The 18,967-nt window shown below is 35.9% G+C and overlaps 1 pseudogene; it reads left to right on the forward strand.

The window, feature by feature from the left end:
* Positions 1–18,455, forward strand: part of LOC103216775 (double homeobox protein A-like) — a 36,147-nt pseudogene extending 17,692 nt beyond the window's left edge.
* The last annotated feature ends 512 nt before the right edge of the window (positions 18,456–18,967 follow it).

An 18,967-nucleotide genomic window follows, 5' to 3' on the forward strand; every position in this document is an offset into this window, starting at 1 on the left:
AATACTACTCAGCCATAAAAAGGAACAAAATAATGTCATTCACGGCAACCTGGATGAAGTTGGAGACTATTATGCTACATGAAGTAACTCAGGAATGGAAAGCCAAACATCATATGTTCTCACTCATAAGTGGGAGTTAATCTATAAGGATGCAGAGGCATAAGAATGATACAATGAACTTTGGGGGCATGGGGGAATGGGTGGGAGTGGGGTAAAGGATAAAATAACACACATTGGCTACAGGGTACACTGCTTGGGTGATGGGTGCACCAAAATCTCAGGAAACACCACTAAAGAACTTATCCATTGAACCAAATACCACCCGTTCCCCCCAAATTATTGAATTTTTAAAAAAGATATGATGTAACTATTTTCTTCCCATCTATCATTTTGCACTTGACTTGTTCATATAAGTGTATATTTTGCTATGCAGAATCTTAATAATCTTTTATGTTCTTAAAATTCAGCTTTTAGTGTAGTTGTTTCAACAATTATCTTGACAGCTTCTGAGTTTCTTCTCTTGCTTAAGAACCATGGCATAGTTGTGCAGCTGCTAATTAAAGGAATCACACTTTGCTCAAATCTCCAACAAAAAAATTTCAGAATTCTTGCTTAGGCAAACAGGAAACCAAATGTAGTATTGACCTTTGTCATTTTTTAGATAAGACCCATCAACAAATAAAGTCACATTAAGATTTCGAAGACAAAAATCTAGATGATCAGCCTTTGGCATTCTTCCTGATAAAAACATCATTGCAGCTCAGTCATCAGGTAAGGGGAAAAGAGTATAATTTCACTAGTTGAAAAATTTAGCTGAAGCTGCAGTCACTTGGAGGCAAAAGGACTTAAGTCTTGGCTTCTGGATCAAGAGACAAGCTATAGGCAATGAGTCACTGATGGGTGTTTTACATTCATGTCTCAAGACCATGACCTGAACTTATCTGGACACACAGAAAAAAACAAAAAACAAAAAACAAAAAACCAAAAAAAAAACTGTTTATCATAATCTGGAAGACCCAGCAAAGGTAGTTGTTGAAGGGGCATTTTGAGGTTACTAAGGACATTTTTAATTTCTGGGATTCACAGAAGTGAAGCTCATGTATAGGCCTTGCTATTTCAGTAAAGCCGAGTCACCACTGTATAAAAGTATAGCAAATCCAAAAAATTTTGTCTTTTAGAAAATAACTTTGGATAATTTTGAATAGTCAACAGTATTTCGCCAGATAACACCCTAACTTTGGCTGACAAATCATGATTGAGGTAATGATTGGCCTTTTAGGACTGGGAAGCTTTTCCTTAATCTATGTATCCTTCTTAAACCACTTCAGTGAATAGATATTTAGAGTTAGTTGTAGAAGAATCTGAATCAGTGAAGTATAGAAGGAGATCATCTACATATTGTATAAGAGAGATCAAAATGGAAATTTTGTTTTAGACACCCTCATCTAAAAGTTGAGAGACATGAGCTAGAGTCCCAGTAATTTCACAGGTATCACTGTCCAAGTAATGTATTTTCCCAGGAAAAGAAAATAAATATTAACTATCTTTAGTTACCAGGATAGTAAAGAATGCTGAATAGAAGTCTACATCAGCAAAGAATTTTCTATCTTCAGGGTAAGACTGAGCAAAGTATGCTCAGTGGGTTAGGAAATATCAGAAAGTAAAGTATAACCACGTAGCTCTTGTGTTAGTTACTCAGAAATCTCGAAAAGAACTACAATCTCATCCATTTGGCCCTTATGGGCAAATCGGGCATATTATAGTGAAAGGGGTGATTAGTTTTGCTTTGTTCTGGTTTTCTTTTTTTTTTTTTTTTTTTTTTTTTTTTTTGAGACGGAGTCTTGCTCTGTCGCCCGGGCTGGAGTGCAGTGGCCGGATCTCAGCTCACTGCAAGCTCCGCCTCCCGGGTTTACGCCATTCTCCTGCCTCAGCCTCCCGAGTAGCTGGGACTACAGGCGCCCGCCACTTCGCCCGGCTAGTTTTTTGTGTTTTTAGTAGAGACGGGGTTTCACCGTGTTAGCCAGGATGGTCTCGATCTCCTGACCTCGTGATCCGCCCATCTCGGCCTCCCAAAGTGCTGGGATTACAGGCTTGAGCCACCGCGCCCGGCCTGTTCTGGTTTTCAACAATATGAGACATTGACTCTACCAATGACTTTTTTGCTTGCAATAGCTGTACATATCCTCAGTATTAATTCCCTAATTCTTAGATTATGGAAGGCCCTGCAATTCAGTTTCTATTTTAGGGACTGTTGTTTTACCTGAAGGGCCATAAGTTTGTCTTCGCCTTTGGCATACCAATTGTTTTAAGTTCACTTGAAATCACTCAGCCAAATATTGGAGATTCCCCCATAACTACAATTTTCCAAGCAATTTTTAACCAAATTTTCTATTTCAGATTTTAGCCCATCTATTACATAAAGAGAGGACAGGGTTCCTTTTACAAATAGCTTTGGGTCTGCTTCAGGATATTGTTTGAAAGTCCCCTGAAGTAGAATACAAAAATCTTCTCTACATTTTTTTCTTGTTTATAACCTTAGATTTTAGTTTATAAAAGAAAATCTTCAAATGGTCTTCTTGCGGTTTTGCCCTACTTTTCTTGCTCTTTCTAGTTCTTGTTTGCTGTTATGCACGGTGGAATTTTAAAAATCTTTTCCAATTTCCACTTGGTAGGTTTCAATAATTATTTCTTCTATATCCGAGAAAGATTTTTTTTGTTTAGTTCTAGGATCCCTGGACAGTAAGCATACAATAGGATTCAAATTTTCATAGCAATGTTTTGTCTTCTCTTTGTGGTTTTGGAAGTCTTTTATTATGGCTCTTCACTATAGCTCTAATACGACTCCACTTATATTCACCTTCCACTGCTTTACCTTCTTCCATTTTTATCTCCTTTTTCAAAATTATTGAAGATATAATCTTTTGCATTTCCATATATAATAGAATCAATTTTTCTATTTCTATAATTAAATGTTGCTGAGATATTCATTGAAATTGAGTTAAAATTTAAATCAATCTGGGAAGAATTTATGCCTTTACAATATTGATTGTATAGTCTATGGACACTGTATTTATTTAGGTCTTTTTCTGATCTTGTTCCTCATTAATTTGTGGTTTTCAGCACACCACACCTGTACATGTTTTGTTATATTTATACCTAGATATTTACATTTTTGAGATATTTTAAATATTGTTTTAAAATTTCTGTTTCTATTCACATTGCTAGTGTATAGAAATATGATTGATGTTTGTGTGTTCACTTTGTATCTTTCAACTTATTGAACTCACTTATTAGATCTAAGAAGCCTTCTAGAGTTTCCTTGGGTTTTTCTATGAAGATAATCGTGTCATCTGTTGGTAGGTACAGTCTTGTTTCTCCCTTTACAGTCTGTGTGTCTTTTTTTTTTTTAATCTTACCTTACTGTACTGGCTGGGACTTGTAGTATGGTGTTAAATTGGGATGGTGAAGGGGGACATGTTTGATTTGTTACCGACTTTTAGGGGAAAAGCATTCACCCTTTAACCATTTAAGTATATCATGACTTTTTTTTGTAAATGCCCTTATTACATTGAAGAAGATTTCTGGGAAATTTTCACCATGAATAGATGTTAAATTTTGTCATATGTCTGTTCTGCATCAATTGGTATTGTGATGTGCTTTTTCTTTTGATTAGTAATATTATGCATTATATTTACTGGTTTTTAAAAATTGAAACATCCTTGAGTTCCTTGGATAAGCCCCATAAGTGGTATGTTATTATTCTTTTAATATTTTTCTAGATTGAGTTTGCTAATATTTTGTTGAGCTTTTTAAAATCTATGTCCATGAAGTATATTCATGTGTAGTTATTTCTTTCATGATATCTTTGTCTAGTTTGAAGCAGAGTGATATTGAACTCCTATAGTGAGTAAAAAGTTGTCTCTTTTTCTTCTATTATCTACAATAGATTTATAAAATTAGTGTTATTTCTCCTTTGAATTTTTGGTAGACTTACCATTAAAACCATCCGGACCTAGATATTTCTTTATTAGAAGTTCCTTAAACAATATTTTTATTTTAAATAGTTTTAGGTTACAGAAATATTTATGAACATAATATAGATTGTTTCCACATACCCTATACCCAGTTATACCCTACTATTAACATCTTATATTATCATGGCATATTTGTTACAAATAAACCAATATTAATACATTATTTTTAAAGAAAGTCCATACTTTATTTAGATTGTTTTTGGTTTTTGCCTAATGTTCTGTTCTAGGAGCTCATCTAGGGTACCATGTTATATTTACTCATAATGTCTCTTTAGTATTTTCCTGACTATGACAGACTATTTATTTCTGATGGTTTTGAAAGTTTGAAGAAGCACTGGAAAGGTACTTCGCCACTCAATTAGGATTTGTCTGATTCTTTTCTTATTATTAGACTGGGATTGTAGATTTTTGAAAGAAAAACCACTTAGATAAAGTGCCAATTACATCATATCAAAGATATATACTATCATTGTTAGGGTAAGCATTGTATATCATTGTTGGTGTGACCTTTGTCACCTGGCTATGATAGGATTTGACAGGTTTTTCTACTGTAAAGTTACTCTCCCCAACTCCCTGCTATACTCTGAAGGAAAGTCACTCCGCAGAGTCCATACTTAAAGAGTAGGGAATTACTTTCTTGAAGGTGAAGTATCTACTTAAATTATTTGGAATTCTATATCGAAGATTTGTCTGTTCTCTTCTGATAGGGCTCCGATGAGTGAAGGAACACCAGGGCCCTTGTCTCGACTCGAATTGGATAAAATGACACAGACACACACAGAGTGGTTTTAAGGAGCAGAGAGTTCAATAGGTAAGTAAGAAGGAAGAAGCTCCTCCATATAGAGATGGGTGGGGGGTGCTCCAAGAGAGGAAACCCCATGTGCAGTTGGAAAGTGGCTGCTTATATGAGTAGGCTGCAGGAAGTGGTGTCTGATTTGCACAGGGCTCAGGGGATTGGTTTGACCAGGCATGCCATACACGCAGCTCACAAAAAAACACTGGCCTTCCCACCTAGCCTTTTGATACGCAAATGCAGGGAGCCCTTATGTTCTACACACGTGGGGATACATGGGGGCGGCCATATTCCCAGGCACATGTGGGGGCAAGGGCAAGAAGAAGAAGGCAGAAGTCGCCATTTTTGGGTGGACCCAGTTTCTAATGGCTTGCATTTGCACACTAAAGGTTGCCAACCTGGCTCTAAGAGCCGGGGCTTTCCTGCTAGAAAAGAAAAGTTTCTGGAGCTGCTTTAAAAGAAACAAAAACTTCCCAAGGACTCTTTTTCCTTTCTATCTGCCTAAAATAATTTCTTAATAACTCCTATAACACTTCTATTTATTTATTTCTCCAATTATCTATTTATATCAGTATGAGGTTGTATATATTTATTTTGTAGTTTATGTTATTATCTAATACTATTTTATTTATTTTATTGATCAAATCTTTCCAGCATTGGTTTTTGGCAGCTATTTCTGTTGACTGCTTCTCTTTGCCATCACTCCATTACTTGCTTTTAAAAAAAAACAACAAAACACTGCCTTTTTCCAGATTTACAAGATGCTCCATGCTTATTTTGTGTATTTCCTGTAGCAGTCTTATAATCTGCCCTTTCTCCAAAGAGTTCTGATTCCTTCTGTTGGTGAATAGTGTCAGGAACCTATGATCTGGGTGCTAGGTCTGTTCATTGCTACTGGGTTGTCATTGCTTCTAGGCCTTCTCAGCTGTCAGATTAAGGAAATATATGTGTGTCTAATAACCTGTGTGTATATACTTATCTGTAAACATTTCTATATGTAATTAATTGTATCTATGAAATGGCTTCATTGTCTGGGGTATATACCCTGGTACTTTGTCTCAGTTTGTAGCAGGACGAGCCACAGACAAAACTCCTTAGACACCAAGTTAAATAAGGAAGGGTTTTATTCTGCCAGAGGCATCGGCAAGACTCCTGTCTCAAGAGCCAAGCTCCCCGAGTGAGCAATTCCTGTCCCTTTTCAGGGCTCACAACTCTAAGGGGGTGCGTGTGAGAGGGTCGTGATTGATGAAGCAGGGTGTACGTGACTGGGGGCTACATGCACTGGTAATTAGATCGGAACAAAATAAGATAGGGATTTTCACAGTGCATTTCTACACAATGTCTGTAATCTATAGATAACAGAACCGATTAGGTCAGGGGTTGATCTTTAACTACCAGGCCCAGGGTGTAGTGCAGGCTGTCTGCCTGTGGATTTCATTTCTGCCTTTTAGTTTTTACTTCTTTCTTTGGAGGCAGAAATTGGGCATAAAACGATATGAGGGGTGGTCTCCTCCCTTAGGTTGAGAACGAGTTCAAGACACGGACACACACAAGGAGTGGATTTAGGAGTGGAAAGTTTAATAGATAAAGTGGAAGAAAGAGAGGAAACGCTTTCTCGTGCTGATAAAGTGGGTTGTTGCCCAAGAGAGGATCTCTGGTTTGTGGCAGAACACAATTGATTTTGTACAGAGGCTTGAGGACACAGTGATTGATTGACATAGGGCCCAGGGGATTGGTTTGACCAGGTGTGCCATTTACATAGCCTTGGAAAGATGGACCCTCCCACAATAAGATCTTTTATTGTGCAGATGTGCTTTCTACCTAAAGGTTGCCATGATATCTGCACACGTTTTTACCTAGAAGTCACCAAGACACCAGCACATGTGGTGACAAGGAAAAGAGGGTGGGAAATGCCATGTTAAAGGTACCTGGCTTCCAGGTACAGCTGCTTGTATTTACATATGAAAGCCCCCAGTTTGCATATCTATCAGGCTTTCTGTTAGAAAAGAAGTGGTTTAGGGCTGCTTTCATTAAAGGAAAAACCACTAAGAATTTTTACTCTTTCTATCTGCCTAAAAATAATTTCTTAATAAGTCCTGTACTGTCGATATTAAGCCACACATGAGTTCATACTGATGTCTACAACTCTCATTCATTACCACATGGATCATTCTAGCCTCCTTCCAATTATTATCAGTAATCCCCAGCTCCAACAGTGTGAAACCTAGCTCCTATTTGCCAATTATTTATGCAAATTTCAATCCCTGTATACATGTATCGTGGCATCAGAATTGTTAAAACATACCCCTGTGAGAAATAATTATCAATTAGAATACATGCTTACGTACAGTTTCTTTTTTTTATTTCTATTTTTTTATTATTATTATATTTAAGTTCTAGGGTACATGTGCATAACGTGCAGGTTTGTTACATATGTATACTTGTGCCATGTTGGTGTGCCGCACCCATCAACTCGTCAGCACCCATCAACTCGTCATTACATCAGGTATAACTCCCAATGCAATCCCTCCCCCCTCCCCCCTCCCCATGATAGGCCCCGGTGTGTGATGTTCCCCTTCCCGAGTCCAAGTGATCTCATTGTTCAGTTCCCACCTATGAGTGAGAACATGCGGTGTTTGGTTTTCTGTTCTTGTGATAGTTTGCTAAGATGCAGCTGGAAACGTACAGTTTCTTTAGCCTTTAGGCTTACAGGCTCCATTCATAGCAAAGTTACTTAAATCAGCAACTTTTTAGCCCAGTGAGGTTTTCTTAAATACTTTTATTACATTCTGCATTCCATTTTAGGATCTTCTAACCTTTTCTCATTTTTAAATTGTATTTTTCTCTGTGCATTTTAGTTGAAGATGTTTTTACTGGCCTATCTTCAAGCTCACTGATTTCTCACTTGTAGCAACTCTGCTGATGAGCCCATCAGAGGCATTCTTTATTTATTTATTTATTTACAGTGGCTTATTTCTAACTTAAAAAAAAAAAGAAAAAGAAAATTTCTCTCAGAGCATTTCCTAATAAATGTTCTAAGAGCATTACTCGCCTTGCATGTTATTCACTTTTCTATTACAGGCTTTAACATATTAGTGACAGTTATTTTAAATTATCTGTCTGATAATGCCAACAACTGTGTCATATCTACCTTGGTAAATATTGTATGTGGCACTTGAAAATAACGTATATTTTGCTGTTGTCTTGTAAAGCATTCTGTAAATGTCGTTTGTATCTATTTAGTTTATGGTGTTGTTCAGTTCTTTCGTATACTTGCTTTTTTCTTTTTCTTAGTTAAACCCATTACTAACATAGGAGTGTTGAAGAAATGCATAATTATATGTGTGCATTTCTCTATTTCTCCTTTTAATTCTGCTGTTTTTTTGTTCCAAGTATTTTGGAGCTCTTTAGTTAGGCATATGTGTATATACTTTTAGGATTTTTGTATCTTCTTGGTGAATTGACAATTTTATTATTATGTAATGTTCTTCTTTATCCTTGGTAATTTTTTTTGCTCTGAAGTGTACTTTGTCTGATACTAATATATTCACCAAAGTACAATTTTAGTATTTGCATACTATCTCATTTTTCATTCTTTACTTGTAATCTATCTATATGAGCATATTTGAAATTTATTTCTTGTAAACTATATATAGTGCAATCATATTTATTTGTTTAGCGAATCTGAAAATCTTTTTTATTAAGTTAAAAACACAATATAAATTTTTGCCATATATTTATTTGCAAATATAAAATTTGTCATGTTAACCATTTAAGTCTATAATATAGTAATGTTAACTATATGCACATTGTTGTACAACAGATCTTTAGAACTTATTCATCTTGCAAAATTGGAATTCTATGCTCATCGAATGACAACTCCCCTTTTCCATTTCCTTCCAGCCTCCAGTAAAGACTATTTATTATACTTTCTGTTTCCAAGAGTATGACTACTTCAAATGCCTCATAAAATAGAATCATGTCGGATTTGTCCTGGCAATCTCTGCCTTTTAACTGGTGAGTTTAGGCCATTTCTATTTAACTTATTTAAAATATATTAATTATTAATATATTTGGATTTAGCTATGCCATATTCTATTTGTTTGATTTCCCCTCTGTTTTACTTTTTTATGTTTCCCCATTTTCTGCCTTCTTGGATTATTTTGATTTTTTTTTTGTATTATCTTTTAATTTATCAGGCTTGTTTTTGCTGTATCTCTTGGAATAGATTTATTTAGTATCACTTTGAAAATTATAATGAACATATTTTATTTTTCACAGGTTAATTAGAATCAATGTTTTATCACTTAAATGGAATGTAGAAAACCTACAACCGTATGTGTCACTTTACCCTCCCCACTTTATGTTATAGATGTCTTTTAGGTTACATTTATATACATTGAAGTATTTATTTAATGTTATCACTTTTCTTTTCACTATCAAACGTATTTTAAAGAATTCAAGAGGATAAGAATAGCCCATTATATTTACTAAGATATTTGCCATTTCTCTTTCTTATTCTCCCTGATGTACCATTTTCTTTTGGTATCATTTTCTTTCTATCTGAAGAACTTCCTTTAGCAATTCCTTTACAGCACATCTGCTAGCAAAATATTCTTAGTTTCCCTTCATCAATAACGCTGTCATTTCACCTTCAATTTTTAAAGGTTGTTTTGATAACTATAAAATTTCAAGTTGACAGTCGGGCGCGGCAGCTCACGCCTGTAATCCCAGCACTTTGGGAGGCCGAAGCGGGCGGATCACGAGGTCGGGAAATAGAGACCATCCTGGCTAGCATGTCTCTACTAAAAATAAAAATTAAAAAAAAATTAGCCGAGCTTGGTGGTGGGCATCTGTAGTCCCAGCTGCTCGGGAGACTAAGGAAGGAGAATGGCATGAACCCAGGAGGCAGAGCTTGCAATGAGCTGACATCGTGCCACTGCACTCCAGCCTGGGCGACAGAGTGAGACTCCGTCTCAAAAAAAAAAAAAAAAAATTCAAATTGACAGTTATTTTCTTTTTGTTTGTTTGTTTGCTTGTTTTTGTTTTGAGACAGGGTCTCGCTCTATCAGTCAGGCTGGAGTGCATTGGCACAAACACGTGTATACACTTTTATGATTTTTGCTGCAGGATTTAACTGCAGCCTTGGCCTCCCAGGCTCCAGTGATTCTTCCACCTCAGTCTCCTAAGTAGCTGGGACTGCAGGCATATGCCACTACATTTGGCTAATTTTTAAAGTTTTTTGTAGAGACAGAGTCTCACTATGTTGCCCAGGCTAGTCTCAAACTCCTGGGCTCATGTGATCCTCCTGCCTCGGCCTCCCAAGGCTCTGAGATTACAGATGTGAATCACCATGCCTGGCCCCAACAGTTTTTTTCTTTCAGTAATTGAAAAATATTATGCCATTTCCTTTTGTAGTTTCTGGTTGGAAATCTATGGAAGGCCATTATTCTAAGTGAATTGATGCAGGAACAGAAAACCAACTACCACATGTTCTCACTTATAAGGGGAGCTAAAAAGTGAGTATACATGGACATAATGATGGGAACAACAGACCCCGGGAACTACTAGAGTAGGTAGGATGGGAGCGGGTGAGGGCTGAGGAACTACCTATCGGGTGCTATGCTCATTATTTGGGTGATGGGATCATTCATATAACCAATCTCGCTGACACACAATTTACCCATGTAACAAACCTGCACATGTAACCCCAGAAATTAGAAGTTGAAAAAAAACAAAAAACAAAAGTTTTTCTTCCCTTATAGGTAATGTGCCTATTTTCCGGTTGACTTCAAGTATTTTTTTTTGTCCTCAAGTTTATGGTAATTTGATTATGATTGGTCTAAGCATAAAATTTCTTTGAGTTTATCCCATTTGAGATTCACTCATCTTCCTGAATCTATAGGTTTATGTAGTTTCCCAAACTTGGGAATTTTTCAGCCATTATCTCTTGAAATGTACTTTTTAGCACTGTTTTCTGTTGTCCTGAGACTCTGATGACAAGAATGTTATACCTTTATTATTTTCCCCCAGGTGTGAGGCTCTGTTCATTTGCTTTAAATCTTTTTTTTTTTCTGATTTCCAAATTGGATAATTTCTACTGATCTATTTTCAATTTCACTCACCATTTAATCTATCTCAATTATGCTTTTCAGCTCTTTCAATGAGTTTTATATTTCCGTTATTGTATTTTTTAGTTCTATATTTTCATTTGTTTTTCTTTTCATATCATTGCTGGGACCATTTTTCTTTTAATTTTAGTGTGTTTGCAATTGCTTGTTAGAACATTTTTAAATAGCTGATTTCAAGTATGTGTCAGCTAATTCCAACCTCTGTGCCATCTCAGTGTTTGTATTTATTGTGTCCATTTGCTGAGTAGTTTTGGACTGAGGTATCATGTTTTGAGGCTTGAAGTAAAATCATCTGGAGAATGTTGACATATTTATTTTAGGAAGAAATTGACCTGGTTAAATTTGGGCCAAAAGTTTTATCCCATCTGAAGTGATTTCCCATCAACTCAGTCTTCAAAACTTTTAAAGAGCTATTCAGATCTGTCCCATTTGTATATCATCCAGTTGTAGTGTGGGTTCTGGCCAGAAATCTTTCTGTTAGTTCAATTTTCAATGTCTTTGTTCTACTGATTAGTGCCAGATCCAATCATATGTAGTTTTGGAGTAAACTTTGGGATTACTTAACATAATGGAGTTTCTTTCTTGAGGTCCTTCATCATTACAATCTCCTCAGTACATCTTGTTTCCTTGAGGCTCTTCTTTTAGGTTCTGTAGCCAGAAACATAGAGCCTTAGGTACTCTTCTCTGTTGCTTACTTTTGTGACTGTACCTATGTCCTGGAGCAATACACAAGAGGACAAGAAGATTAAAAAATGGTAAACTCACCACTGATTTGGTGGGGCTTTGGATTCTGATCTTCTTTGCAATCCTGCTACTATTAATTTTTCAGAGTCTGATAATAGCTGCTCAATATATATTCTATTTCATAGCTGCATTCAGTGGTAGAGACAGGGTGGAATGTGTTTTCTCCATCATATCTACAACTGGTTCCTATTTATTCCTGTATTGTCACACACACCTACACCTAATATTGTCCTCCAGTTTTTTAACATCTTATGGTCTCACCTAATTTTCTTTCTTCCCCAGTCAATACTATGTCACTATACTGTTAAGTGACGTTTTATATTGTAACTCCCTTTCCTAGCCCTGCCCTGAGTTCAAAGGCTCAACTCACCAAGGCATTTCATAATAGGAAGTACCTGATAACTACTTTTCTACACTAATTACTTAGCACATTAGTAATATAATTAAAGCAAGCTATTATAATTTCCCATAGGCATGTTAGTTTCACTGAAAACATTTTCAAGTTGAACTAAACAATGGAAGAAAATCTACTCTCTGAAGAATTAATTATCTGTTCATTTATCCCCACTGGAGTGACCAGTAGGCTAAGAAATGAACTTATCACTTTCTAGCTTAAGCCCATATGGGCAGAGAAATTCTGTGGCAGCTCTTTACTTGCACTGTTCATGAATGACACGGGTTTTAGGCAGCCCTAGAGAATTCTATCCCCAGCTCTGAAAAACGTTCTATCACAATTACCACTAACTAACACTGAAGCCACTTCTGCTCATGGCTCTCAGAGCCAGATGGTGCAAAGTAGGCAAAAATAAATAGACTTTCCCTTTCTTTTCTCATGTCTCCTTTCTTTCTATCCCCTATAAGCAGCATGATTATAATAAGCACCTCATTTAAGACTGATATGATCTGTGATACAGATTTGCTTATACCCTGCCTTGTTCCTATATGTAAACAGCTCATTAGTTCCCCAGCTTCATTTCCATTACTGTTAATGTTCTGGAAAAACTAATTTACACTTAGTGGAAGAGAATTAAAATGAGTGTCAGAAGAATGAAATATGACATTAGTTCTCAAACTGTGGTCCCTGGACCGGTAGCAATACAGCACCTTGTTATAAATGCAAATTCTTGGACCCCGCCTGCGGAATCGGAAACTCCTGGGATAGGGCCCAGCAATCTGTGATTTCACAAACTTTCCAAGTGGTAGTGACGCATGCCAAATTTGAGAACCACTGCAAGTAGGAAATTAGTTATTGGTTGGCAGTGGCATAATGAGCAAAAACAGCGCATCCTAGGTGTGGGTTGCTTGTCAAATTGTAAAGACCTATTCAACTGGTTTTCTACCACGCTTGGAAGACAACACATCGCCAGCATCAAGTGGCTGGTGGGGTGGAGAGGATAGGCAGAGTGTACATGGGTAGGCGGAGTGTGACGGGCTGGCAATGCCAAAACCTCCACTCTATGTCTGCTATCTCTCCTGGACTGGATTTTAATCTCCACAGTCTGCTGATAACACTTTGTCACTTACCCCAGTAGCGTCTTTCTGGTAAAATCCACTTATCTTTGATCCTGGCTTGCCCTCCTTCAGGAGAGCTGGGTGCACTTAACAAACACTTTTTAAAAAAATTTTTTTTAAATTTCTGTGGGTGTGAAGTAGCTGTAAATACTTATGGGATACATGAGATATTTTGATATAGGCGTACAATGTGTAATAATACCCTCAAAATAAATGGAATATCCATTACCTCAAGCACTTATCCTTTGTGTTACAAATCATCCAATTATACTCTTTTAGTTATTTTTAAATGTAATATTAAATTAGTATTGACTACAGTGACCCTGGACAAACATACTTTTAAAACCAGACTTCGCAACTATGGTAACATCCTGTTCTCTGTGTATCACTTCGATAACCCACTAAGGCTCCTTGGCTGGCTTCTTACCAGTTTTTAACATCATATAAATTTGTATTTAGCTAGGAATGGATTTTATTAATATAATATATTATAAATGATCTAAATTATTATGCCTAATGATGGAAATATATGCTACATTGCAATTTGTAATTGAATAGGATTAAAATTTTATTAGAAGAAAAATTCTTATTTTACTTTAGAGAAATTTTGAGCAAATGGAATGTATTCATGACAACACTGAAATTTATCATGTGCTCCTGCATATTTCTTTCTAAACATCATGGAAATAAAGAATATGAAGGCACAATTAGTTTTCTTGAAAACAGACCACGATTCATTATCAATATAAAGGTTAGCCTCTGAAAAAACTCCAATATTTTTCTAAAAGTTTCCTTAAAGTTATCAAACAAGAAATGGGTTATTTGAACAATAAAGAGTTAGAGAATATTTTTGTCAGCTCATAACTATCTTTGTACTGTTCTTCCCATTGGAGTTAAGAATTTCTCAACAGTTAGAAAAGTTTTTCACATAAATACACTCACAACTCAGATGATCGTAACACTTTGTTTTGTAAGATTATGTTTCTGAAGAATAACTAATTTTTAATTTTTAATTTTTTGTAAGGATTTCTATGTTTTGAGATTAAAACTATGTATCTTTATAATTTGTATGAATATGTCAGCTTGTATTTAGCCTTCATTTTTCCTATTTATCTTTCTTGGGGCATAATTTATATTTAATAAAATGCACAGTTTATAAGCTTAAAGTTTGATTAATTTGAAAAATGTATACACATGTGTAACGACTACTTTAATTAAGATATAGAACATTTCTAAAACTCCAAAAGCTCTCTTCTTTCTTTCCTCAGTTACTGCCTTTTGCCCCAAGAGAAAAACACGGTTCTTATTTCCACTATCATATACTAGTTTCATCTATTTTAAGACTTCATATAATTCAAATCATGCAATAGGTTCTCTTCATGTCTAGTTTCTTTGATTCTGCATGTTTTGGAGATGCCTATGTCTTTTTGCAAACATCAATAGTTGATTTCGTTTAATTTCTAAGTAGAAATCCATTTCCATGGTGACTAACAATTTGTGGCCATCTTTCCTTATACTTGTTGGCCTTTTATATACCTTCTTCAATGAAGTATTGATAAAAAATATATTTTCCATTTGTTTATTGGGGTGATTGTTTTCTTCTTATTGAATTGTAAGAATCCTTCCCATATTCTCAGTACAAGTCCTTTATTGGATACGTGTTTTGGAAATATTTTCTCAAAATCTGTTGCTCATTTTTATTTTCTTAAGAATTTTTTAAAGTAGGCTTTAAAAAAACAAAGATTTATTATTATACAATTCTGTAGATTGGCAATTTGGGTGGTTTTCCAAGTGGTCTTACACGAGATTACTCATATGATTACAGATATCTTACAGCTTGACTGAAACTAAAAGGCCCCAAACAACCCTATTTACATGCTGGAAGTTGGTACTAGCTATTATCTGGCAGGCTTCTCCCACAGAGGCCTCTCCTCCTTTAGTAAGCTAGGCTGGACTTCTTCACAACATGGAGGTCTCAATGTTCTAAGAGACTGAAAGCAGACACTGTGATGCCTATTAAATCCTAGTCTCAGAAATGTTACATCATTTGAGTTGCATATTTTTACCCTTTTTATTGTTCTTTTTACACTCATGATTTTTCAAGTTTCTTTCTGGTATCACTTCCTTGTGTCTGAAGAACTTTCTTCAGCAAGAGTAGAGGAAGAGTAGGTCTGATGGCAACAAAATTTCTCAGTTTTTCTTCATCTGGAAACATATATTTTAAAAATTATAAATTGATAATTTATAATTGTATATACATGAGGTAAAAGGGATGTTACGATTTAAAATACAATGTGGAATAATTAAATCAAGCTAATTAACATATACCCATCAGCTCAAATACTTATTTATTTTGTGATGAGAACATTTGAAATGTATTAGCAATTTTGAAATGTACAATACACCATTTTTAACTAAATTCTCCATGCTGTGCAGTAGATCTTAAAAAAATCTTATTACTCCTAACTGGAATTTTGTAACTTTTGACCATCATCTCTCCATTCCTCTCTCTACCACCCCCAGACTCTGTAACCACCATTCTACTTTGTGCTTCTATCAGTTTGACTTTTTTAGATTCCACATATAAGTGAGATCATGTGGTATTTGTCTTTCTGTGCCTGGCTTATTTCACTTAGCATAATGTTCTACATTTCCATCTATGTTGCTGCAAATGACAGAATATTCTTCTTTTCAAAGACTGAATGGTATTCCATCGTGTATATATACCACATTTCTTCATTCACTCATCTGCTGATTAACACTTAGGCTGATTTCATAATTTGGCTATTGTGAATAGTTCTGCAATGAATATGAGAGGGCAGACATCTTGTCAACAAACTGATTTCAAATATTTTGGGTAAATAACCAAAAAATGGATTGCTAGAGATTGCTAGATCATATGGTAAATCTGTTTTCAGTTTTTTGATGAACTGTCATATGGTTTTCCATAATGTCTGTACTAATTTACATTCCCACCAGCAGTATACAAGGATACTTTTTTCTGCACTTCTTCACCAACACTTGTTACCATTTGTCTTTTTGATCATAGCTATTCTGACAGCTGTAAGATTGTATCTCATTGTGGGTTTAATTTGCATTTTCCTAATGATTAGCAATGTTAAGCATTTTTTCATATATTCATTGGTCATTTGTGGGTCTTCTTGTGATAAAGGTCTATTCAGGTCCCTTACCAAATTTTTAATTGACTTTTATATTTTCTTGCTATTGGGTTGAGTTCCTTATGTATTTTGGATATTAACCCATTATCAAATATATGACTTGCAAATATTTTTTCTCAATCTGTAGGTTGTCTCTTCATACTGATACTTGTTTCCTTTGTTGTGCAGAAGCTTTTTAGTTTGATGTAATCCCATTCATCTTTTGTTGCCAGTGCTTTGGGGTTTAATACAAAAAATTATTGCCCAGATCAATGTCATGTAGTTTTCTCCATATGTTTTCTTCAAGTAGTTTTATAGTTTCAGGTCTTACATTTAAGACTGTAATCCATTTTGAGTTAAATTTCATATATGTGTGAGATGAGGGTTCAATTCATTCTTCTGCATGTGAATATCTAGTTTTTCCAACACCATTTATTGAAGATACTGTTTTCCTACTGTGTATTCTTGGCACATTTGTCAAAATTAATTTACTGTACATGAGTGAGTTCATTTCTGGGCTTTCTAGTCTGTTCCATTTGTCGATGTGTCTATTTTTGGTCAGTACCATATTGTCTTATTTGCTATAGCTTTGTGGTAAAGTTTGAAGTCAGATAGTGCAATGCCTCCAGCTTTCTTCTTTTGCTCATGATTGCATAGTGATGCTTAAGTAAAACCAAAATTATCCTGGGAATATAAAAAATAATATATCTGTTTACATTTTGGGGTGGGATAAGTAGAATCCTGTTTTCAAATTCCTTGTTTGAAAGGCTATTAAGAAGAATAAACTCTCACTTAACAGTTTTCTAATTCCTTGGTGGTATCCTCTGTCCTTTGGTAATGTGAAAGTAGAGCACACTTTTCTATTTTTGTTCCTGCCGCACCCCTCATAAGGTGAAGCATGCATAGAGCACTCCCAGGGTCAGCGTGAGCCCAGCACCGGCTCAGGCTGCCGATGCTCCAGAGTCGGATTCCACCTTCCACTTAAATGGCAGCCACAGGTAGACGTGCTCATCACAACCACCTCTGTGCGTTCATAATCTCTGTTTATTCTGCAAGTGGTTTCCACACGAAAAATGGCACAGTGTTTCTCAGAAGACAACTGCATAAAAATCAACATACTTCAAATTCGCAGCAAATAATCAGATAATTGATGAAACTACTTACCCAAACGATAATTGTAAATTATGCCTTCTGAATATATTTGTCATAAACTTGGAGTAAGGAATCCTCACAGGCACTGAATAATTCAAAAAATGCAAAGCTGTTTGTTAGAATACTGGTGCTTTCGGGTAGAAACCCTCATCCATATCCTGGTAAGGGTTGAAGTTGCACAGATGTTTTCGTTTGTCAAAACCCAGAGAATCATATGTTTCAGATTTGTGAATAATGTTGTATTATATGCGATCTTTCTTTCTAAAAATGAGCTGTAAGCGGTCTCCCAGACAGCAGCTCAGCCTCCAGGACTCTCTTCCAGCATGACCAAAGACCTCACACAAGATGGTAGCAACAAATTATAGGTATGATCACACCAAATTCACAGAAGATAAATTGAAAAATCCTCATCAATACCTTCAATCAAAAATCTTACCCAGGTTATGCTACCAAACAACAACTTGCTTTAGAAATCAATGCAGAAGAGTACAGAATCCAGATTTGGTTTCAGAATCAAAGAGCTAGGCATCAATTCCAGAAAAGACCAGAACCTGAGACTTTAGATTCAAGCCAGAGCCATGGTCAAGATCAACCTGGTGTGGAGTTTCACAGTAGAGAAGCCAGACGGTGTCATACCATCTATAGCGCCTCTCAATTACACACTCTCATCAAGGCATTTATGAAAAACACATACCCTGGGATTGATTCCAGAGAACAACTTGCTGAAGAAATTGGTGCTCCAGAGTCAAGAGTCCAAATTTGGTTCCAAAAATCGAAGATCTAGATTTCATCTCCAGAGAAAAGGGAACCTGTTATGTCCTTAGAACAACACCAGGGGCAAGATTTCTGAGGGACTTCAAGGTACAGAAGACACACAAAATGGCACCAACCTCACTAGCACTCTCATTTCTCTAGAGCCAAAACATGGTGAACACAGTTAAGTTCAGTGTATTTGATATTATCAACTTGGGCCCTATATCTCTCTCACAGTCTTTCTGGGAGTCTATCATTCTGCTGAAAGTGCAAGCTAAGCTTTCTGAAAATGGTAAAGGACTTGGCTGGGTGTGGTGGCTCACACTTATAATCTCAGCACTTTGGGAGGCTGAGTGAGGCAGGAAGAGTGCTTGAGCCCAGGAGTTTGAAACCAGTCTTGGCAGTAGAGTAAGACCCTGTATCTATTATAAAAACAAAATAAATAAAAAGGACTGTAGGAGGCCAAGACAGGTACAGGAGGCACCACACTACCATATTGACACAGCCTGGATCCAGAGTTCAGCAGACCTTGAGACAATGAAAATAAACTTAGTAATAATCATTTTTCAATCATCGCAATAATTATTGATTTGGACAAAAATCAGTTGACATCAAAACCTTAAAGTGAAGCTGCTCTGCCTATGGAGTAGCCATTCTTTTATTCCTTTAGTTTCTTAATAAATTTTCTTT

This window comes from Chlorocebus sabaeus, chromosome 9 (assembly GCF_047675955.1).
Source record: "Chlorocebus sabaeus isolate Y175 chromosome 9, mChlSab1.0.hap1, whole genome shotgun sequence".
NCBI classification, from domain to species: Eukaryota; Metazoa; Chordata; class Mammalia; order Primates; family Cercopithecidae; genus Chlorocebus; species Chlorocebus sabaeus.